This window comes from Erpetoichthys calabaricus (genome assembly GCF_900747795.2).
Source record: "Erpetoichthys calabaricus chromosome 1 unlocalized genomic scaffold, fErpCal1.3 SUPER_1_unloc_10, whole genome shotgun sequence".
Lineage (NCBI taxonomy): Eukaryota > Metazoa > Chordata > Cladistia > Polypteriformes > Polypteridae > Erpetoichthys > Erpetoichthys calabaricus.
This window is the reverse complement of record NW_026261575.1, coordinates 259798-285424: the sequence shown is the minus strand read 5'-3', so window position 1 is coordinate 285424 and position 25627 is coordinate 259798. Positions and strand designations below refer to the sequence as shown.

At 40.0% G+C, this 25627-nt stretch overlaps 1 protein-coding gene across 1 annotated transcript in view; it reads right to left on the bottom strand.

Annotated features, from left to right (window-relative positions):
- Positions 1–25627, bottom strand: part of LOC127526327 (gastrula zinc finger protein XlCGF7.1-like) — a gene marked incomplete at its 3' end in the record, with an annotated part of 246987 nt that overhangs the window by 193266 nt on the left and 28094 nt on the right. The gene's annotated exons all lie outside the window — the stretch shown is intronic.

Below are 25627 nucleotides of genomic sequence, written 5' to 3'. Positions count from 1 at the left end.
AAACTGATGTGAGGGTCTTGAAACCGTTGGACTAGACAGAAAACAATGTCTGCTTTTAGTGAAGAGTAAATTACAGTTGGAGCTTGATGAAATGACATAACACATTTTCAAAATCTGTATATTTATCATGTCCATTTGGCTAAAAAAAAAAAAATTCTCGATATTAGCTTTATTTCACTGGGTCTGTAAAAACAGAGCTCTAAGCGGCAGTCCCGAGTGTTTCCCCAGGAACTCCTGCAGGCGTGCCCAGTAATAATGGCATCTCTAGTTTTTTACAGCCAAGTGCTGCTCGCTCTTTCCAGTGATACGAGCAGTGATGTTGGGGAGCCTCTCATCAGCAGTGATGATGAAGTGAATCTGTCTTCAGAAAGTGCACTTGAAACGGACAGGGAAATCGAAAACAATTCTGATGAATCCGAAAGTGACGCTCGCTTGGTATTTGCATCATTATTATACTTTTTACAGAGGATCAACCATTCCTGCAAGATGACACTCTGGCTGCATCAGAGTTTGTATCAGCATCACCAATGCTGGCCTCACTATCACCTGGTATCGGATCAAAAAGAAAAACAGCATCAGCCATCACTAGTTTTCAGGTGTAAATACTGACGAGCAGGTTTTCAACTTGAATAATGAGTTTTGGCTACCAGTAGTTAAGAGTTTTGAAAGCTTATTTATAGACAGAGAGATAATGAATAGCGGAGGACAGGCCAGTGTACGGAGTGAATCAATCCGTCTTTATTTTGGATGGCTTTGTCAACAGCAGTGTAGGACAAACTGACATTACCATTTTTAACATGGCTAGAACTCAAGTCCCGTTTTAAAATGCTGCTGCCAGACACTCGTATTGCCAGCTAAAAACTCTCAGTTTCCATGGCCGGTCCCCTTGCCTTCAGTATGCCATTACACTGCAGCTCAATCAGCTCCATCTGAATTTGCTCAGGTGCAGTTTCCACATCGACGGCAAATGGGTTGCGAAGTCACCAAAGTGCCATGCAAACTCAGTTTATCAGCAAAGTGCGTATTTGGGAACACCGTTATGCCGACTTGGTTCAACATTACTCGGCAACAGGGAAAGTGGGGCAAGTTGCACTGGTGTATTTGTGTCTCCCATAAAAGCAGCTTCATTTGAAATGCCTTCACTGTGTCATACATATCAGTGATCATGCGGTCACGTCCCTGAAGCTGGAGGCATAAGGCATTGAGATGAGCTGTTATGTCAGCCAGAAATGCCAACTCGTATTTCCACTTTTCATCCCTAAAATTGGTGGAGTCTTTTTCTTTACTGTCCAGGAACTGACAGATTTTGTTGCTGAGCTTAAAAACTCTGTTGAGAACTTTTCCCCGACTTAGCCAACGCACCTCTGTATGATAAGGAATGTCAGCAAACTCTGAATCTATCTCCTGCATAAAGGACTGAAATTGCCGGTGATTTACACCTTTAGCTCGGATAAAGTTTACAGTTTGTGTTACAGTGCTCATTACATTGTCCATCTTCAGGACTTTGCCACATAGTGTTTCCTGGTGTATGATGCAGTGATATACCGTTAACTCACAAGTACAGTTCTCCTCCTGCATCTTTACTTGCATCCTTCCCACTAGTCCACTTTTTTCACTACACATAGATGGTGCTCCATCAGCTGTAAGTGCAATAAGTTTGTCCCATGGCAGTTTCATGTCAGTTATACTTTGACATACATTTTCAAAAAATGTCTTTTCCAGTCGTTGTCCCGTGCATCGAGTTAATGTCCATTATTTCCTCTGTAACGTGCAAATTGGAGTCCACTCCACAGATGAAGATGGCCAGCTGTGCAGTATCAGTCATGTCAGTATTTTCATCCACAGCAAGAGAGTATGCAATAAAGTCTTTGCTTCTTTCACTCAACTGTGTTCTTAAATCAGTGGCCATCTCACAAACTCGATCAGCAATCGTATTTCTACTCAGGCTTACATTTGCCAGCATCTGCTTTTTGTCTGGACATAAAACGTCAAACACCTTGATCATGCAGCTCTTCAGAAATTCTCCCTCGGTAAATGGCCTGGCTGATTTGGCGATGTCCTCTGCCACGATAAAACTTGCTTTCACAGCAGCTTCACTTTGTGATTTTGCACGGGTAAAAAACGTCTGCTGAAGTGTCAGATTCTTCTTTAACTCTTCTGCTTTCTGTATCTTCTGCTTTGCATTCAGGTCTTTCAGGTTATCCTGATGTTTTGTCTCATAGTGACGTCTTAGATTAAATTCTTTAATTACAGCCACAATAGCTGCACAAATGAGACACACGGGTTTACCGGCAATGTCAGTAAACATATACTCAGCCTCCCATCGGTTTTTAAAGGCTCTGTTTTCAGAATCAACTTTTCTCTTCGGCATCGTGAGAGCTAGCTTCGCAATAACTTGCAGCATCATAAGCCAGACTTAATTAACGCGGGAAGTGTTCAGCAAGGCAGCTGAAGTGCTGCATTATGGGATCTGTAGTTTATTGTGTTACCAGCACTTCATATCGCCGGGCCATTAAGAACAATAATATATAAAATGATCTCGCGGGATGGATATAATTACACACCGCGCCGGATGTGGCCCGCGGGCCTTGAGTTTGACACATATGGCTTACAGGGTTTGGCCATAACAGATGTTGGAGCATCCGCTTTACTCCGAGGGGCAACCGTGCTCGATTGGAAAGGTGGGAGATTTGTCTGCACTGGAGCTGGAGGAGGGTGACATGAGCCCAAACTTTGCAGAAGAATAGCTAGAGCACAAGCCGAGATGGTATCTTAAAGGCCACACAGTCATCTTGCTTGAAATGGCAAAAAAATAATCACCAATTTTTTAGAAGACATGGCGATAGTAGCAACCTACAGGACTGACATGGAGTGTGGAACCTCAAAAGAAACTTCAGATAGTGTTACAATGACGACAAAGGAGACAAGCTCCTAAAACATTCGGAAGATCTTTCCATGTGTTTGGAGGAAGCCAACCAAGAAAGGAACAAAGCCTCACTCACGTCAAACTATAAGTACACCTGCTTTGATCCTGAGAACTATTGAGTGTTATTTAATTGACAATACACAGCAGCTAATGTATTATGGTACTGGTGTCACTAAAACTGAAGGTAATAACCTTGTGAAGGATCATTTCTTTCCGTTAAACGTTTCTCCCTAAACTCATAAGAAAGTGCAGAGCCGCATCTCACTGTAGCAGACACAAACTGCAGGGCCGGTAAGGCAGTGTAGACGAGCTGTGAGCAAATGAACGCCACTGCACAGGCAACAGAAACTTTATAACATGATAAAGAAGGCAGCGATCTGAACCACTGGAACTGAGGGGGAAAAAAAAAAAAAAAAAAATCAGAATTCATAAGTTGTGCCTTTATCTATAGGAGAGAAAAACTTCAATTAATCTAATGTAGTTTTATGTTTGTGTCTGTTATTATCCGTTATCTAACTTCATTATCTATATTTGCATATTTCCACCTTCTATTTTCCTTATACTATAAATAAATTGTATTATTTTGTGTATTGCAGCAAGAATGTTTGGGTTATTTGTGTAAGAAGTCGATTACTGTAGCAAACAATAACAGACACACTGAGGGTGTTTAATGTTGAATTTCACCGATTTATGGCCATCATTCATAACTTGTACAGATCTCTTCATATTTCAGGTTTCCCAGCTGGAAAGTGAAACAGAGAGGCCTCACTAAACTTACATTAATTTGGTTTCCCTCTGTGGCCGTGTTGTTAATTGTTTTAATTAATTACCAGCATTACCAAAGACAAAACTGATAATTAACTGAGTGATCAATTAAAATTTCCTACAGCAGACAACATCAAAAGGCGCTTTACAGAAATTACAAAACAGGAAGAACTACTGAACTGCTCAGTGCCACAGAGTCAACACAGCAAATAAAGAAAATACAGTAATCCCTCCTCCATCGCGGGGGTTGCATTCCAGAGCCACCCGCGAAATAAGAAAATCCGCGAAGTAGAAACCATATGTTTATATGTTTTTTTTTATGTTGTCATGCTTGGGTCACAGATTTGCGCAGAAACACAAGAGGTTGTAGAGAAACAGGAAAGTTATTCAAACACTGCAAACAAACATTTGTCTCTTTTTCAAAAGTTTAAACTGTGCTCCATGACAAGACAGAGATGACAGTTCCGACTCACAATTAAAAGAATGCAAACATATCTTCCTCTTCAAAGGAGTGCGCATCAGGAGCAGAGACTGTCAGAGAGAGAGAGGAAAGCAAACAAATCAATAGGGCTGTTTGGCTTTTAAGTATGCAAAGCACCTCGGCACAAAGCTGTTGAAGGCGGCAGCTCACACCCCCTCCGTCAGGAGCAGAGAGAGAGAGACAGAGAAATACAAACAGTCAAAAATCAATACGTGCCCTTCGAGCTTTTAAGTAAAATCCACGATGGAATGAAGCCGCGAAAGGCGAAGCGCGATATAGCGAGGGATTACTGTACAAGTGTAGGTGTGAAACAACGTGTGGCTATGGCAGGAACTTACGTGTGTCCAGTCCTTGGTGTTTCACATTAATCCACTCCATTGTTTTATAAAAAACAAACGTTTATTTTCCACAGTCAAAATGAAACTCAAGACAGACACAGTAAGAAAACTGAGTGTTTCAATAACCTTATCAATCCACACAAAAACGTGCAATAACTTCCTATTTCCAATAATTCCCACTACCCGGCACCCCTTCTTTAAAGTAACAAAACCCAAATAGAACTGAATAATTATCTAGCCCTATTCTTAATATATAAATTAATCTTGAACTACAGAATAAATTGAACATATTTTCATATTAAGTGAACAGAAAAACATTAATATAGAACTTGGCTCACACAATGTGTATGACAGAGGCATTAGGCGTCAGCAGAGGGTTTACAAAATAAACTGCCTGAACAAACGGGACTTGATGACAGGGGACAGCAGCTAAATGGTTCAAGTCTTAATGAACATTAAAATCTCTGAAACAAAATTGTATTGCAATTTTTAACAATTGGAAACTAGTTTCACATTTATCAGTTTCATCTTGTGAAAGTAAACGTTCCACACAAACATACACCACCATAAAGAGTTTAATAATTACAACAGTGATAAACTCCTATTAAATAGCTGCACCTCCAAGTACAGAGACATTGGCATGGTGGAGGTCTCATGTGCCTCAGTCTTCCTTAGAGCTCCATTGTCTGGAGATGCGAGATCCTGAAGGACCAGTTTGCTATGGGTAATCATCAGTGGTGGGGCTGGACAAAGAACATCTCATTATTGGGTCTTGACCAGAAAAGGGATGCTAGTCCTGACAGTGGTGTTCACATAAGAGTGGTATACAGAGGTGACCCACACACCCTGGCTGGGCTCTGCATGATACAGTTACATGTAGCAGTCACCAAATTTGACTTGGCTTCCACCTCACCACCAAAGTCCAGTGCAAAACAAACTGGGACGAAAACCAGAGTACCTGTATAGGTCAGGAAATAGCAAATCAACCATCATAGGGTCCACTCACATTCAAGACCAAACCAAGATAAGTCAGACTTGCCAGGCCACTAAACTGGAGCATCTTTAGAGAAGTGGAGAAAATAAGAATAAAAGAGTAGACATGGAAACTGCATAGAGACTTAAAAACAGGCTGAGACTCAAATTCAGTCTGACATAACTGTGAAGCAGTAACACAAACCACAAACCTCTATTAACTTCTCGAATGCTCACTAACAGGCATTACTGGTTTAGCTCTAGCAATGAAACATGGGAGTCTGTCATATTTCATAACAAAAGAAAAAAAAACTTTTATATAATTGTCCATTTAAACAATGCATGGATTTTAAAAAGCAACATCCAGTGCTGCCACAAAAGACCACGTGTAACAGCAGCCCCCGTGTTTGGTTTTCTTTGTTGTTATTTCTTATTTTTTTATAATATTATATGCTGAGACAGTTTTCACACGCCATTTTGCGGATAGTTTATATCTCTCCTCGGCACATGTGGCAATCACAACAGGCACAGTATATTCTGTAATAAGCAAACTCTACTGACAATCCCAGTGCTTTCATCACAATTTCTGGGGTGTTTGACGCTGTTTCACTTTCCTGCACCCTCACTGATTTTTAACTAGTTTGTGGACTGTACAGCAAAGGATAACAAGACCCTGGAATTGCTGTGCGCCAATGTTAAAGAGGCATATAACTCTGGTGCTTTGCCACCTTTATACCTATCAGACCATAATTTATTACAGCTCATACCCACATGTAAACTCATTGTGAAGCAGCTACTAATCACCAGCAGGACCATTCAGGAATGAACAACAAAGGCGGAGGATGATCTGAAGGACACCTTTGAGAACGCTGAGTGGGATATGCTTTGTGACTCACACAGCCAGGGCACTGAGGGCATCAGCGACTGTATCACAGACTACATCAAATTTTCTGTGGATAGCACAGTCCTCACAAAGGCAGTGTGCTGTTTCCCCAAAAACAAACGATGGATCACAAAAAACCTGAAAGCCTACTGAATATGAAGAAGAAAGCCTGTAGGTCTGGATAAGGAGGAAATCAAGGTGGTGCATTCAGAGGTGAAGCAACAGCTCCGTGAGGAGAAAGCCCACTACAGATACAAACGTGACCACAAATTACAACAAAACAACATGAAGGAAGTGTGAAATGGGGAGACGGTCATCACTAGCAGCTATAAAACATGCAGAGGAAGGAAACAAGAGCACAACTAATGCACTGAAGAAGATCTTCAACAGGTTTGACTCATTCTTGCCAGTCCAGTCCTCCCCAAACACTGCAGCAACTCAACATCAGCAAAACAAAAGAGCTCAAATTAAAAACAAATCAAAAATCACAATTTATTTATAAAGCACAATTTAAAAAAAACACGAAGTGTAAACCGATGTGCTGTACAATTAAAATCACAAATTATCAACAGTAAATCAATAAACAAAAAACAAACAAATTACATAAATACTAAAACAACTAAGTTAAAGGCACCACTTAGCAGATAAACAATTAACAGAAAAACACTGAATATAAAAAATAAATGGATACCAGAGTTACTCATATACAGTTAAAAGCAATCGAAAACAGGTGTGTTTTCAGTCTTGATCTAAACATTTGAGTTGATGGTGCTGACCTAATGTCAATTGGCAGAGCATTCCAAAACTTTGGAGCTAGAACTACAGAGCTGGAGGTGGCAGAGTTAAAGATGCTAAGATATGCATTGGGTATGACGAGGATGGATAGGATTAGAAATGAGGACATTAGAGGGTCAGCTCAAGTTGGACAGTTGGGAGACAAAGTCAGAGAAGCGAGATTGTGTTGGTGTGGACATGTGCAGAGGAGAGATGCTGGGTATATTGGGAGAAGGATGCTCAGGATAGAGCTGCCAGGGAAGAGAAAAAGAGGAAGGCCTAAGAGAAGGTTTATGGATGTGGTGAGAGAGGACATGCAGGTGATGGGTGTAACAGAACAAGATGATCTGCTGTAGCAACCCCTAATGGGAGCAGACAAAAGAAGAAGAAGAATTTTGCAAAACCCAGCTAATGAGCTGATCCCTGACAGCACCATCAGAAGCTATTGGTCCACATACAATAACCTCAGTCTTACTCCGATTGAGATTCAAAAAATTTACGGCCATCCAATGTTTGACATCATCAAAACATTTATGCAGTGAATTTAAGGACTCCTTAGTCATAGTAAAAATCAGCATAAAAATGAAATGCCATACTTGCGAAATTTGAACACAAGAGGTATTAAATACAAAGAAAACAACAAAGGACCCAGAATAGACCCCTGTGGAACAGCATATTTCAAACGAGCAGTAGAGGAAAAGACAGACTTGTTACCAACTGAAAAAGTCCTATTAGTGAAATAAGATTTGAACCAAGCTAGTGCACCCCCTCGGATTCCTAGCCACTTATCCAGCCTTGACGATATGTTGTGATCAACGGTATCAAAGGCTGCAGTTAAATCCAAAAGCACTAAAACTGTCAAGACCCCAGAGTCAGCTGAAAGTAAAATATCACTAACAATCCTGAGTAAAGCTGTTTCAGTGCTGTGATAAGTTTTAAAACCGGACTGAAAAATTTCTTGACCACCATTACAATCCAAAAAGATCTGAAGCTGCTGCAAAACAACTTTCTCAAGTATTTTAGATAGGAAAGGTAGTCGAGAAATCGGTCTAAAATTCATAAGTTATCCTTATTAAAGTTACGTTTTTTTTTCCGTAAGGGCTTAACCATTGCATAATATGTAATATATATGGTGCGAATGTATTTAATGATCCTCTCCATAACCGTATTAGAATAATATCTGGACAAAAAGTAACTTTAAACCCATTTATAATGTTTATAAACGAAGGAGAAACTGGTTCAAACTGGTCTAACACAGCATTACAGACAGGAGGAGCTGCTGGTGGACTTCAGGCCTGCCAAAGACCCTCCGAGACCAATCGCCATTAGGTAGGAGAATACAGAAATGTGCAGAGCTACGAGTACCTGGGGGTTCACATAAACAACAAACCGGACTGGTCTGATAACGCAGTGGCACTGGTTAAGAAGGGTCACAGCACACCGAACATCCTAAACAGACTCCGGTCTTTTCATGTATGAAGCAAGTTGCTTCTGGGTGCTTTAAAGTAAAAATGGGCGTCGACACGTTAAGTGAATCGGAGACACAAACAGCAATGAACGGCAACAGCACCAGGAATGGCGTTCACGGAATGATTCACAAAGTTCGCTGTTGGGCTGAAGAACACTAACGAGCCGCACTCTCAATTCGCGTGCGGTAGTCCAAGTGGAGCGAATTAAAACTCGCACATTAGTAAAGTGCGCCTCCAAACATGGAGCACTTACCCTCTGTCTGTCGGTGATGGAAAACTTTCTAACCTCGTTGAAACTTTTGCCTCGCTCCACAACAGTCTTCACTCGCGCGGCTGTCTCTAAGATGTGAGGAGGCAGCGTGGCTTCTGTAGCCGTCGCCCTGGATGACGTCAGCCGTACGCGACCCTTGTTACACGTGACAGTTTGCTAAACAGTTGAAGGAGAAATTAAAATGACTATGCGCCGGGCAACTTACCAGCTATTCTATCTAATTACGCCATTTGTAGAGGAGGTCAGTCTAGGATTACTATGCATGTACACAACCTTTTGATTACGAATACTTAGGGATCGGGGGAAGGTTTAACAGACTTGTGATTTATGCGTGTGCGTGCAACTTTCATCTGTCTCAGAGCGCTCAGGACCCTGATCGCGAATTCACAGCATGGAAGCACAAATAAATAAAGGAGCCGTAGCGAATCCCCCGAGTCACGTTAATGCGCCGATAACTATTGAAACAGAACTGACGACGGTCGTCTAGTCGTTGTATGAAAATATCGCAAATGTTAAAGTGAAGCTTATAAAAATGGTCAGATTACATTTTTAACTACAGTAGCAAACGGCATTTGCAAAACTAAACAATTCGAGAAAATGCATTTATACATAATACATATATGCAAGCATGCCTGACATTCTCCGCGACTTGGCTTACTGCCCTGCGCTCTCTCGTGTCTGTCGGATATTCTTGTGAGATCCGCTGCATTCTAACCACGCCCACTTCGTGACGCACTTTGCTATGAATTGTGCGGCGTCTCCTTATTGAAGGAAACAAGTTTGAAGTAAAAAGCATTGAGAAGAGGCGGTCAGACACTTTGTGCTAAAAGGTTAATCTTTTATAGAACAACTGCTTTTTCTCCGATTTTCATATTAAATTTCCATATTAAATAAATTCAAATATATATATATTTATATACTGTATATATACTGTACATACATACATATATACACATACATATATATATATATATATATATATATATATATATATATATATATATATATATATATATCGTACGTCAATCTCGCCGCCATATTGCAAGTGACACTGCTGTGGAGTGAAGTAATGGATAAAGATGCCTCACGCATGTGCTGCAGCTTGGGATTGTACAAACCGCTGTACGCTCCAAACCAGATCACAGAGATTAAATTTCATAGGTAAGGCTGAATAATTGTTTTGGTTATATTTGGCCATTAGAAAATCCCGTTTTATAATCTTAACTTTAGCTACGCCAGGCTAAACTAGCAAAGGTATGCATGTATGTGCTCTAGTGAGCCTCCAAACAACGTTTTGGCTAAGCATATTTAGTCACTAACTATGTACATGTACTATGTGTGTTGGCTGTTAACATTTCTCAAACTTTCAAGGTTTCCCAATGAAATCCACCTCAGGAAGCAGTGGGAGGTCAGGTAGCCCTTAGACAGAATTTTGAGAAAGCTATCCTGCGATGTGTGCAGTGCTAGTTTGGTAACAGATGTTGTACCAGCATCATATGATCAACGCTACCACTCGCTCACATTTAAAAACAAAGGAGGTTTGATGATTCCTTCTGAGGGTACAGTCAAGGTGGTCAAAGTAGCTGAGTGTGTTATCCGACAGTCGACATTATGGCTAGCTGTCAGTGTATCTTTGATCAATCAGTTTGCTCAGGCTGAGATTGCTTCAGATGATGTGTTTTTTCTCAAGGAGCACATTGAGGAAACACAGTTTGAAATTGACAGTCATCATTTTATGCTCATGTCTTTAGTTGTGTCTGTCTTCCACGAACTAAGGCTGCACCATATTGCCAGACTGAATACTCTCAAATTACAGGATCTTAGTGAGCGAGAGGGACTGTAAGTCTGTAGGAGATCAGTGAAATTGTGAAGAGCTTTAAATGTTCAGAGCAGTATTTAGTATTGTATTCTGTAGTTAATAGGGAGCCAGTGAAGTTGAGAGAGAAGAGGTGTAATATGTTCAGTGGATTTAGAACAGCAGGTTATTATCCTGGCAGCAGAATTTTGAAGAATTTGTAAGAATTTTGTAGAATTTGTACCTGATACTAACCTATCTCTCACTCTCTCTCTCATTCTTCCTAGGGCACGAAGCGGAAGCAGAAACAGAAGCGCACAATGGCCGATAGTGAGGTGAATCGCGTTGCAATTGTAGTCGAGGAACTCCAGGCACTCGATGCACAGATTCAGAAACTTCTGTCCAGACGAAGATACCTCAGAGATCTGAAGGTTCAGCTGTTGGATAAACCGTCCTCGCCATCTGTTATCGGCGTATCAACCACCCCGCGTTGTGCCACTCAAGTCAACTTCACCCCCGTGCCTCGTTGGAGCGACACCGATGATGACCTCGGTGTATTTCAGCTATGCAGGTGGGGGTTCAAGGCCAGAACACCTCCATCGGCACAGGCAAGCATCGTAACACAGAACCGGTTTGACCCTCTAAGCGTCCCCAGTTCGCCTTCAGCTCCTGGTGATGAAATAGTGGTAGGTGATTCTATTGTTAGGAACCTCAATATCACTTGCCCTAATAGAAAATCTTTTGTTTCTTGTTTTCCCGGTGCTCGTGTCCGAGATGTGACGAGACGTGCGCCGGCGATCTACAAGAACAGGGCAGTTGGAGCAATTGTTTTACATGCTGGTGTAAACAACATAAGGCACCGACAGTCGGAGATCCTCAAGGCAGACTTCACAGCATTAATTAAAGACACAAAGGAGAGGACCCCATTGGCAAAGATATTCATCTCGGGTCCACTCCCTCTCGTCAGACGATCAAACGAGTACTACAGTCGTCTGCTTGGTTTAAACAACTGGCTGCAGGGCTTCTGCAAGAATCAAGACATCGGGTTCATCAACAACTGGGACCTCTTTTGGGAAAGACCGCGTTTTTTCAAGCAAGATGGCCTGCATCCGAACAGCTTCGGCACCCGGGTCCTCTCCGAAAACATAGTCAAGACAAACAAATTACCTTGGAGATCTATCTCTGCTTTTAACCCCTTCCGAAATGCCACTCCTGTGCTTGGTCATGATAATTGTTTAATAAAATCTTCCATAAAAGTGCACAACATAAATACTGTAATAACCAATCTTAATGCACATAGAAAATCTAGGCAATACGGCATAAACACCAATAATTTAATTAAAGTTACTACTTTAGATGAACAATGTATTAAAAGTGTAAAAACAGATCATAGATTAAACAAAAAATACACACAGAGCGGCGCAATAAAAATAACTTAATTCCTGTTCCATATATCAATAACGCACATAGTATTCATCTCTGCTCCTCCGAAACATTGAATATGGCACTATTAAATATTAGAGCTTTAACTAACAAGACGTTTTTTATCAATGATCTTATTAGTGATAAAAAAAATAGATTTTATTGCACTAAGTGAAACGTGGCTTAGCTCAAATGGCGCAGCTGTTTTAATCGAATCTGCGCCTCCGGATTACAGTTTTACTCGTGCTGATAACCAAGGAAAGAGAGGTGGAGGGCTAGCAAACATTTACTCAAGCAGGTTAAAATGTAAAAATATCAGTTTTGGTAAATTCAAGTCTTTTGAGTATCTCGCCATTGTTATTCAGGGAGATTCTCACGTTCTAGTATTATCCATGTATAGACCAAAATTCAACGCGTCTTTCTTTGAGGAATTCTCTGACTTGATGTCAATCTTAATTACGAACTATGACACACTCTTAATAGCCGGCGACTTTAATTTTCATATAGATAATCAATGTGACCAAAAAGTAAAAGAATTTATGAACCTCCTGGACTCTTTTGATCTGAGACAGCTCGTTAATCAGCCTACACATAAAGCAGGTCATACGTTAGAGTTAGTAATTACTAAAGGACGAAAAGTTGATATAAAGCAGGTCATTGATATTGGTCTATCAGACCATTTTCTTCTACTTTTTAATATAGAAATAATAATAGAAAACACTCATGAGCAGCATATTGTTAAAAAACGCTTCTTTGACTCATCAGCAGCTTTAAAACTTTCAAACATTCTAACCAATCAGTCCGTTTATAGTGCCAACTATAATAGCGAGGAGAATGTAAATAGTAAGGTGGAAAGATTTAATACTAAAGTGAGGGCTGCTGTTGACTTAGTTGCACCTGAAAAGACAGTTAAAAAATCTTCTAGCATTGTTATACCATGGAAGACCCAAAGAGTGTCTGATTTAAAGAGAACATGCCGTAGAGCTGAGCGTAAATGGAGGAAAACTAAACTAACTATTGACTATGAAATATTAAAAGTTAAAATAACAGAATACAATAACACAGTCCGTCTTGAGAGGCGCTGCTATTTCTCTAAGGTTATAAATAACAATGCTAGTAATCCCAGAGTCTTATTTTCGACAATTGATCATCTGTTAAACCAGGTAACTCAAAGGAATGCCTCCTAAGTACTTCCAGTAAAACCTGTGAGGCTATCGCTGTATTTTTCAATCCAAAAATTAATGATATTAGAAATAACATAGTATATCTCCCCAACACTAAGGATCCTCCTAAACCCCAGTACTCCATAATAAACAAATTAAAGTCTTTCACTAGGATAGATTTATCTGATTTACATAAAATAATTTCTCAAATGAAACCCTCCACCTGTGCCCTTGACCCAATACCAACTAATTTTTTCAAAGAAGTATCGGGCGTGCTTATTGATAATGTTCTTGACATAGTAAATTCGTCATTAGATACGGGGGTCTTCCCAGACTGTCTTAAGACTGCGGTAGTTAAACCCCTACTTAAGAAAAATAATCTCGACCCCTCTGCTCTTGAAAATTTTAGACCAATCTCTAACCTGCCTTTCTTAAGTAAAATTCTAGAGAAGGCAGTCATTATACAGTTAAGTGAGCACCTCAATAAACATGCTATTCTTGATAAATTTCAGTCAGGTTATAGAACAAATCACAGCACAGAAACTGCACTCGTTAAAGTAATAAATGACTTGCGGGTAAATGCAGACAGAGGCCATTTATCTGTTCTCATCCTCTTAGATCTGAGTGCAGCATTTGACACCATTGATCATAATATTCTTAAGAATCGCCTTAGTCAATGGGTGGGCCTCTCTGGCAGTGTCTTAAATTGGTTTGAATCCTACCTGGCAGGGAGAAAATTCTTTGTTAGTTGTGGTAATTACAACTCAAAGACGCATGATATCCTATATGGTGTTCTACAAGGCTCTATCCTGGGTCCGCTGCTCTTCTCAATCTACATGCTTCCATTAGGTCAGATTATCTCAGGGACATAACGTGAGCTACCACAGCTATGCTGATGACACACAGCTGTATGTATCAATAGCACCTGATGACCCTAAATCTCTTGATTCGCTAACACAATGTCTCACTTGTATCTCAGAATTTATGAATAGTAACTTTCTCAAATTAAATAAAGAAAAAGACGAAATCTTAGTGATTGGCAATAATGGACACAATGAGGCTATTAGAAATAAACTGGATGCATTAGGATTAAAAGTCAAATCTGAGGTAAAAAGCTTAGGGGTAACCATTGATTGTAATCTGAATTTTAAATCGCATATTAATCAGATCACTAGGACAGCATTTTTTCACCTAAGAAACATAGCAAAAGTTAGACCTCTTATATCATCGAATGATGCAGAGAAATTAGTTCATGCGTTTGTCTTCAGTTGGCTAGATTACTGTAACGCACTCCTCTCAGGACTACCCAAAAAAGACATCAATCGTTTGCAACTAGTGCAGAATGCAGCTGCTAGAATCCTTACCAGGAAAAGAAAATCCGAGCACATTTCTCCAGTTTTGATGTCACTACACTGGTTACCTGTGTCATTCAGAATTGACTTTAAAATTCTGCTTATGGTTTATAAAGCTTTAAATAATCTCGCCCCGGCCTATATATCGGAATGTCTGACACCTTATATTCCAAATCGTAACCTCAGATCCTCAACTGAGTGTCTCCTTAGAATTCCAAGAGCAAAACTTAAAAGAAGTGGTGAGGCGGCCTTCTGCTGTTATGCACCTAAAGTCTGGAATAGCCTGCCAGTAGGAATTCGCCAGGCTAATACAGTGGAGCACTTTAAAATACTACTGAAAACACATTACTTTAACATGGCCTTCTCATAACTTCACTGTAATTTAATCCTGATACTCTGTATATCCAATTCATTATAATAACTATTCATTCAAAAACTGTACTAACCCCTACTCTCTCTTCTGTTTCCTTTTCCGGTGTCCTGTTGGCTTGCGCCACCACCATCTACCCAAAGCACCATGATGTTCCAACAATGATGGATGGATTAAAAGCCAGAAGTCTGTATGACCATCAGCATCAAGTGACTCCGTGAAAAACCCGAACTACAAAGAGGACTATTTCATTTATGTTAGGTAGAATGCCCAGAGGGGACTGGGCGGTCTCGTGGCCTGGAACCCCTACAGATTTTATTTTTTTCTCCAGCCTTCTGGAGTTTTGTTTTGTTTTTTTCTGTCCACCCTGGCCATCGGACCTTACTCCTTTCTATGTTAATTAATATTGTCTTATTTTAATTTCTTATTTTGTCTTTTATTTTTCTTCTCTTCATTATGTAAAGCACTTTGAGCTACTTTTGTATGAAAATGTGCTATATAAATAAATGTTGTTGTTGTTATATCTATATCTAAATATCTATATATGTATACACAAACACACACATACTGCATATTATATATATATATATACACAAATACATACACATATATACACACATACACACACACACATATATATATATATATATATATATATATATATATATATATATATATATATATACATACACATATACATCTATACTAATAAAACACAAAGCCCTTACTGACTCACTCATCACTAACTCTCCAACTTCCCTTGTAGGTAGAAGGCTGAAATTTGGCAGGCTCATTCCTTACAGCTTACTTACAAAAGTTACGCAAGTTGCATTTCGAAATTCTACACGTAACGGTCATAACGGTCGACAATGTCCGCCATCTTAAACTTTCTTATTTATGGCCCCATCTTCACGAAATTTTGTAGGCGGCTTCCTTGTGCTAACCGAAACCGATGTACGTACTTATTTCGGTGGTATGAGACCACTGTCGGGGCCATATTGAACTTTCCAACGGTCTTTGTTACTTAATGGGCCCATCTTCAAGAAATTTGGTACGTGGGTTCCCAACGCTAACTGAATCCTACTAACGTACATATATACGTCCATAGCCTGCAGCTCGGTCCACACTCTGAATCCTCCAAGCACTCCTGAGCATAATCTAATTTTGAAGGTTGGGGCACCAATAATGTTACTGAGAAACTTACAGCCACCGAAACTTTGTAATGGCACGAGACTTCAGGTCACATGCCTGCAAAAGAACCTAATTGAGGCAACTATTTTTACTGGCGGTGGCTCAGAGGAGAGAGTTTTTATCCCTCACATCCCCGTTATACCCTCTGATCTCCCATTTCAATTCAAACGCCTCCAATTTCCAGTAAGGCTCTGCTTCACAATGACAATTAAGTCTCAGGGACAGACCCTACATAAGGTTGGCATTGATTTGACGCAAGATTACTTTTCACATGTCCAACTATACGTTGCATGCTCAAGAGTAAGCTCAGCACACAGCTTGGTCATATTACAACAGGAGGGGTGAACTGACAACGTGGTATGCAAAGAGATCCTTAACAAATAATTATTGGTACATTTTCCCTCAGTTTATTATTTAAAATTTTAAAGCAGTACTTCACTGCTGCGAAGTGCTGGTATTTTGCTAGTTTTCAATAAAACTTGCATTTTTTAAGATAAATGGAGAGTCAGAACTTTTGAAGCTCAGTATTCTAAAACCACGACTGACAGCTAGAAGCTTGTTATTCTGAGGACCTGACCTTAAGTGTGTGTTTGTGTTTATATTTATGGACCTAATATATCAGTATAAACCTATGACATACGAGAATAAAACAAATGCCTTACCAGTAATATCGTTACCAAAATAAATTCCCAGCTGACTGAATGATTTAATGGTTCAGACTTGCCAGCCTCAGTGCAGTGTGTGCTAACATGACCAGTAAAGTGGAGTCGTCTACAGCTGTACAGGTTGTTATGTCAGGCCGTCTGGTCAGTTCTACTGGGGTAGACACACTCGGTGGGCTCTTAATATGCCGTCTGCTTGGGTAGTCATATAGGATGATGTCCAGCTGAACTATCTGCCATCTCTATCTTGTCACCAGTCGTGATGCTGATGCCCATCAGTGCCTGCTGTACAGTTGGACTCCTGACCTCCTCCAGTCTCAGAGACCCTAAAGACAGGCTGATGTGTTCAGCACACCACTAGGACCTGATGGAGTCAAATGGACGCTCAATGAGATATGAACTACAAACAAACATCTGTCAAGTTTCAATCTCTAAATGTAACTGTCGCATACGTAATATGTATTGATCCAGGTCTTTAATGACCTCTTGGGCACGGCCATCCACAGTGTGTCTGTCTGCGGAGAGAGTGATGACCTCATCGAGAGGTTTACTTACCTTGGCAGTGACATTCATGTCTCTAGTGACTCGTCCTATGAAGTCAGTAGATGGATTAAGAAAGCATGGGGGGGTCATGAGGTTGCTGGAAAGGGGTGTGTGGCGATCCTGATATCTGTGCAAAAGGACGAAGGTCCAAGTGTTTAGAGTCCTGGTGCTTCCTGTCTTGCTATATGGTTACGAGACATGGACACTATCCAGTGACCTGAGAAGAAGACTGGACTTCTCTGGTACTGTGTCCCTCCGGAAAATCCTTGGGTCCTGCTGGTCTGACTTTGTGTTGCTCATGGAGTCCCAAATGAAGCACATGACCTGCATTAAGAGGGAGCGTCAGTTACAGCACTATGGCCATGTGGCGTGTTTCCACAAGGGTGATCCGGCTTGCGCGATCCTCATTGCTGATTACCCAAGTGGCTGAACAAGGCCAAGGGGTCGCCCACGTAACACCTGGCTGCAGCAGATAGAGGGTCATTTCCGGAGGGTGGGACTAGAACACGTGTCTGCCTGGGGGGCTGCCAACCGGGATCCCAAGTTATTTCGTCGTGTAGTGGGTGCAGCAATGCTCTGTACCAGTGAAGGACCCCCAACTTGACTTGAATATGTATTATAATAAACTTATATTTGATGGCCTTAAAGAGGTATTATACCCCCCAACCCCCAAAAAAGCAAGACAGATTATATATATATATATATATATATATATATATATATATATATATATATATATATATACACACACACACACATACTCGGTCTTGCTTTTTTTTTTTTTTTTTCTCCTTATCTCAGGTGTGTGATTTAAGTGTTGTGTGTATGTCAATTATGTAACTTACACTTGGAGTGTCATCAAAACTGGAGTTAAATTCCTTGTGTGTGTGCATATTTGGCCAATAAATGTGATTCAAGTAAGTGTTTGCCACATTTATTACAGACAAATTGCTTGTCCCTGTTTGAACTCTACTGTGAGTCAAAAGGTTGTTTATTTGTAAAAACTCTTTGCCACATTTACAGCAGTCATTTGGCTATTCCCCTTTGTGAGTTTTAATGCGGGTACAGAAATGGCACTAATGCACATTGTAAATGACATTCTGATATCCTCTGATGAAGGAAACTCCACTGGAATTCTGTAGTTAGACTTAAGTGCAGCGTTTCACACCACTGACCATTCTATTTCACTGCACAGGCTAGAAATGACGTTGGGCTCACAGGCAGTGTGAGCCTGTGTATTACTTGTGTTTCTGAATGGACGAGTAGTAACTTTCACCGACTAAGAAGGAGAAAAGAGAAATCTTAGTTATTGGCAAAAATGGACATTGTGAGGGCGTTAGAAATAAACTTGATGCCTTAGGCTTAAAAGTGAAGTTGGAGGTAAAGAATTTAGAAATAATCACCGAGTCTGACCTCAATTTGAAATCACATATTAATCAGATTACCAGGACTGCTTTTTCCACTTCAGGAATACAGCTAACGTTAGACCTCTTATAACTTTATAAGACATTGAAAAATTAGTTCACACTTTTGTTTTCAGTCAAACAGATTACCATAATGTATTCTTTACAGGACTACCTAAGAAAGCCATCAATCAGTTACAGTTAGTGCAGAATGCAGCAGCAAGAATCTTAACCAGAAAAAGAAAATCTGAGCACATTTCATCAGTTTAGTGTCGTTACATTGGTTACTTGTGTCATTTAGAATTGACTTTAAAAACGACAACAGATAGTCCCCTACCTATGAACTTTTGAGATGTGAACTTTCATATATATTTGGTCCTCAAGTCCAAAATTAACACTTAAGGGTAATTCACATGTCTGCCGTATAGTGGCAGCAGGGGTGGGAAGATCTTTATAGTAACAAAAATAACTATTTCTTGTACAATACTTGTAATTTGCTAAAAGCACATTAAAAACTACCAAAAACATTGTATACAGTGGTGTGAAAAACTATTTGCCCCCCTTCCTGATTTCTTATTCTTTTGCATGTTTGTCACACAAAATGTTTCTGATCATCAAACACATTTAACCATTAGTCAAATATAACACAAGTAAACACAAAATGCAGTTTTTAAATGATGGTTTTTATTATTTAGGGAGAAAAAAAATCCAAACCTACATGGCCCTGTGTGAAAAAGTAATTGCCCCCTTGTTAAAAAATAACCTAACTGTGGTGTATCACACCTGAGTTCAATTTCCGTAGCCACCCCCAGGCCTGATTACTGCCACACCTGTTTCAATCAAGAAATCACTTAAATAGGAGCTGCCTGACACAGAGAAGTAGACCAAAAGCACCTCAAAAGCTAGACATCATGCCAAGATCCAAAGAAATTCAGGAACAAATGAGAACAGAAGTAATTGAGATCTATCAGTCTGGTAAAGGTTATAAAGCCATTTCTAAAGCTTTGGGACTCCAGCGAACCACAGTGAGAGCCATTATCCACAAATGGCAAAACATGGAACAGTGGTGAACCTTCCCAGGAGTGGCCGGCCGACCAAAATTACCCCAAGAGCACAGAGACGACTCATCCGAGAGGTCACAAAAGACCCCAGGACAACGTCTAAAGAACTGCAGGCCTCACTTGCCTCAATTAAGGTCAGTGTTCACGACTCCACCATAAGAAAGAGACTGGGCAAAAACGGCCTGCATGGCAGATTTCCAAGATGCAAACCACTGTTAAGCAAAAAGAACATTAGGGCTCGTCTCAATTTTGCTAAGAAACATCTCAATGATTGCCAAGACTTTTGGGAAAATACCTTGTGGACTGATGAGTCAAAAGTTGAACTTTTTGGAAGGCAAATGTCCCATTACATCTGGCGTAAAAGGAACACAGCATTTCAGAAAAAGAACATCATACCAACAGTAAAATATGGTGGTGGTAGTGTGATGGTCTGGGGTTGTTTTGCTGCTTCAGGACCTGGAAGGCTTGCTGTGATAGATGGAACCATGAATTCTACTGTCTACCAAAAAATCCTGAAGGAGAATGTCCGGCCATCTGTTCGTCAACTCAAGCTGAAGCGATCTTGGGTGCTGCAACAGGACAATGACCCAAAACACACCAGCAAATCCACCTCTGAATGGCTGAAGAAAAACAAAATGAAGACTTTGGAGTGGCCTAGTCAAAGTCCTGACCTGAATCCAATTGAGATGCTATGGCATGACCTTAAAAAGGCGGTTCATGCTAGAAAACCCTCAAATAAAGCTGAATTACAACAATTTTGCAAAGATGAGTGGGCCAAAATTCCTCCAGAGTGCTGTAAAAGACTCATTGCAAGTTATCGCAAACGCTTGATTGCAGTTATTGCTGCTAAGGGTGGCCCAACCAGTTATTAGGTTCAGGGGGCAATTACTTTTTCACAAAGGGGCATGTAGGTTTGGATTTTTTTTTCTCCCTAAATAATAAAAACCACCATTTACAAACTGCATTTTGTGTTTACTTGTGTTATATTTGACTAATGGTTAAATGTGTTTGATGATCAGAAACATTTTGTGTGACAAACATGCAAAAGAATAAGAAATCAGGAAGGGGGCAAATAGTTTTTCACACCACTGTATATGTCCAAATCAAGAGACGTCTGAAACTAAAACATCTATCAACAGATGCCAATATGTGCTGGATTTATGAACAAAATGGACTTACAAACAGACTGCTGGAATGGAACCTGTTTGTAAGTAGGAGATCGACTGTAATGGATAACAAAGCCTTAAATAATCTCACCCGGTCCTATATTTTGGAATGTCTGTCCCCTTACACTCCCAGTCAGAAACTCAGATCTTCCAATGAAGGTCTACTTATAATTTGAAGATCCAATCTGAAAGGAATTGGTGAGGTGGCCTTTTGCTGTTACACTTCTAAAATTTAAAATACTTTACCAAGAGAACTTCACCAGGCTAATACTGTAGAACATAAAAAATAAGGATAAAAACACATTATTTTAAAGTGGCTTTTACATAGCTCAATTTAGTTGTATCCCTATTAGTCTTTATCAGTGGTTTCCAAACTTTATTTTATCACGGCTCCCTTAAAAATATTTGATCATATGGTGCCTCTCTTCCATTTTATAAAATACTACAAACACAAAAATTTTTAGTACTAAAAAATTTATTAAGATAAACTCTTATACACAAGAAAAAATGAATAACAATATTTTATTATTGTCGCTTAATGAGATGGATGTACTTGCCTATTAGCGCAAAGTTTATCAAATCTCGGTGTCATTGATGAGATAGCTACACGAAGCTCCTTTTCTAAAACCAAACAAGCACGATATTTCGATTTTATTGCAGCTAATGCAGAAAATCCTGTTTCGCATAAATAAGATGTTGCGAACGGCAGCAATACTTTTAAAGCTTTATTTGACAAAATATTATATTCACTCTTAATATCTAGCCAAAATTGAATCAGAGATACATTCTGAAATTTTCGTTTTAAAGAAGTATCACAAGATAGTTCAATCAAGTTTTCTTTCTCAATACTTGTTAATTCAAATTCGTCACCTTCTTCGTCGATAAATGGATTCTGTATCCACGCATATTTTGTAAAATCAAGATCATCTCTCTGGATCGGTTCGCAGCCGAGTGTGAAGTGGCTGGGATGAGAATCAGCACCTCCAAATCCGAGACCATGGTCCTCAACCGGAAAAGGGTGGAGTGCCCTCTCAGGGTTGGTAGCGAGATCCTGCCCCAAGTGGAGGAGTTCAAGTATCTCGGGGTCTTGTTCACGAGTGAGGGAAGAATGGAGCGTGAGATCGACAGGCGGATCGGTGCGGCATCTGCAGTAATGCGGGCGTTGCATCGGTCTGTCATGGTGAAAAAGGAGCTGAGCCGCAAGGCAAAGCTCTCAATCTACCAGTCGATCTATGTTCCTACCCTCACCTATGGTCATGAGCTATGGGTAGTGACCGAAAGAATGAGATCGCAAATACAAGCGGCTGAAATGAGTTTCCTCCGCAGGGTGTCTGGGCTTTCCCTTAAAGATAGGGTGAGAAGGTCAGTCATCCGGGAGGGGCTCAGAGTAGAGCCGCTGCTCCTCCGCATCGAGAACAGTCAGATGAGGTGGCTCGGGCATCTGATCAGGATGCCTCCTGGACGCCTCCCTGGTGAGGTGTTCCAGGCACGTCCAACCGGGAGGAGGCCCCGGGGAAGACCCAGGACACGCTGGAGGGACTATGTCTCTCGACTGGCCTGGGAACACCTTGGGATTCTCCCGGAAGAGCTAGAAGAAGTGGCCGGGGAGAGGGAAGTCTGGGCATCTCTGCTCAAGCTGCTGCCCCCGCGACCCGACCTCGGATAAGCGGGAGACAATGGATGGATGGATGAAGATCATCAAAATAATTCGAAAAATGAATTAACAAACCATCCAAGTGTTCAACAAATAGATTTTTGTTTGCTTCTATATTAACTTGGGCGCATAAATTTAAAAGTGGAAACATGTCGAACCTATTTTTTTCCAATTTTTTCTTCCATATCTCCATTTTTTTAATGAATGCTTTCACTTTATCTTTCTGAATCAATAAATGCATTTGTGGCCCTTGCATCAATTTATTCAAAACACTCAATTTTCCAAAAATTTCCACCAAATAGGTAAGTTTAATAATAAAATTATCATCCCTAAACATATTTGCATTATCATTATGATTTTCTTCGAGAAAAATTGCAACTTCTTCTTTGAGTTCAAGTACCCTCTGAATCACTTTTGCACGAGATAGCCAGCGCACTTCACAATAATACAAAAGTGAGGTGTAAGCAGCTTCCATATCTTCACACAGCTTTGCAAATAACCTAACTTTTAATGGACTGTTTTTTATGTAGTTTACAACTTTCGTTACTTTTGTAAAAACGTAGTTAAGTTCCTCACTCATATTTTTTGATACGAGAGCTGCTCTGTGGAGCATGCAGTGCGTCCAGAGAACATCGGGTGTTTTCCTTTTAATTAGTGCTTGAAGGCCAGTTTTGTGTCCTGACATTGACTGTGCACCGTCTGTACAAAGCCCAATGCAATTATTCCACAATATGCCGTTCTCATCAAAAAAATTGTCGATTATATTAAAAATTTCACTGGATGTGGCTTTGCCAGGAATGGGTTTGCAAAATAATATATCTTCAATTATATTATTCTCTTCAACATATCGAACATATGCAATTAAATGTGCGTCTTTAGCTACATTGGTTGCTTCATCTACTTGTAAGGCGAATTTTGAAGTGCGCATCTGAGAAACTAATTGATCGCAAAGATCGTCAGATATATCATCGATTCTTCTGCCAACAGTGTTATCAGCAAGCGGTATTTGTTGCAACTGTTTTGCATATGATTCGCCAAACATTGTTTTGACCATATCAATAGCTGCTGGCAAAACTAATGTTTCTCCTATCGTGTGTGGTTTTTTACACTTCGTGATTCTGTAAGATACTAAGTACGATGCTAGTAACGCATTTGATGGAATATGAACTATTTTTTTGAACGTTTGCTTTTGTTTAGTGAACTCATCCAATTTTCTTTGAAAAAATTCTTGGGACTTGCCAACGTATTGAGAATGCATAGTTTCAATGTGGCGTTTTAATTTTCCGGGTCTCATACTATCAGCAGCCAAAACTTTCGAACAAAACAAACACATTGGTTTTTCCACATTATCAGTAATAACACTTGTTAATCCGAACGATAATTAAGACGAATCGTATTTTCTTGTCTTGGGAGTTCTTCCTTCCTGATTCCTACTACTTGTGCCAACATCAGATTCTTCATTATTAGAGGATTTTCTCTTATAACCAGTCAAGAACTTATCCATTTCTCTAAAAATATTAGGATAATTAATTTATTGTTCTTAAAAAAATTTAACTTAATTAAATTACTTACTATTGTGATCAGTGAGTAATTAGGTACGTCAAAATAAAATAAGAAACACAATCTAACACTGCTGAGCTAAACTGAAGTCGATATTGTCTCGATTTTTTGGAGAGTTACTGGTCGGCCAAGTTACGTGTCATACCGCTGGTGGTTTATCCTTGCAATGAGTGGATATCGTAGGTAAGAAAGTGAGTAGTCCGACAACGCGTCTGAATATTTACGCAGTAATACGCAGCCGCCAAATCTTTTCACGTATGCGCATAGACAATACAAGCCCTACGGCCTACGGTGCTGATATATTTCTGAACCGTACTGTTTGCTACGGGGTAAGGGTAGCATCAGCAGCATAGTAGTTAATATGTACCTATATGTTACGTATTGTATTAGCTGCACGTGCACTTTTTTCTGTCAATCCTGGCTAATATTCGCGCCTCCCCTTAGACTAGTCCGCGCCTCCCAGTTTGGAAAACGCTGGTCTATATGGACACAGAATTATCATTTTCCTCTGGGTTCTGCAGTTCAATACTAATCTGTACTATTCTCTGCTATTATTTCCGTTTCTTCTGTGGTGACGATGTGCTCCACCACCTCCTGATCAACATACCACACTGCCTCGTGTTTATGGATAGAATTAGGGTGTCCAAGGTGTCCACATGGCCATCATCATCAACATCTTCATGTGAAGCATGTAAACCATGAGGACTGATTTAGGTACAATGTTAGGTAGAATGCCTAGAGGTGGCCATGTAGTATTTTGGCCTTGGATCCCCTGCAGATTTTCTTCTCTTTGGCGTAACTGGAGTTATTTTTTTTTTTTGCTTTTTTTCTGTCCACTTGGCCATTCAACATTACCTTTTTCTTTGTTACATACTGTATATTATTGCCCTAATCTTGTTTATGTTTATATTAACTTCCTTCTTATTTCACCTTGTAAAGCAGTTTGAGCTACATTGTTTGTATGAAAATGTGCTATATAAATAAATGTAGATGTTGTATCCAAAAGGTTGTTTCTCCATGAAAACTGTTTGCCACATTCAGAACACCCATACGGCTTCTCTCCTGCGTGAATTTTAATGTGCATCAGAACAGTCTTTCTGTGCCAGAATAGTTTACCACATTCTGAACAACAATTCAGCTTCTCTCTGGTTTAATTCTTTCAAATTTTCTTGGTGTGCTTACCATCAAAACAGGAGTGAATTTCACTCTTTAGTCAGGCCAGTCTCATTGTACTGCTTAACTTCTCACTCTCATAAGTTTCTCACAAGGACTCAATGTACAACCTGAAATGTTCCTAATAAGGCTTCTTTTTGTAGGTCATAAGGAGGTATTATAATTTGTCAAGATGGGCCTGAACGTTTTTCTTTATCAGTCCTGTTGATCCTAGAACAACAGGCACTTCTTCT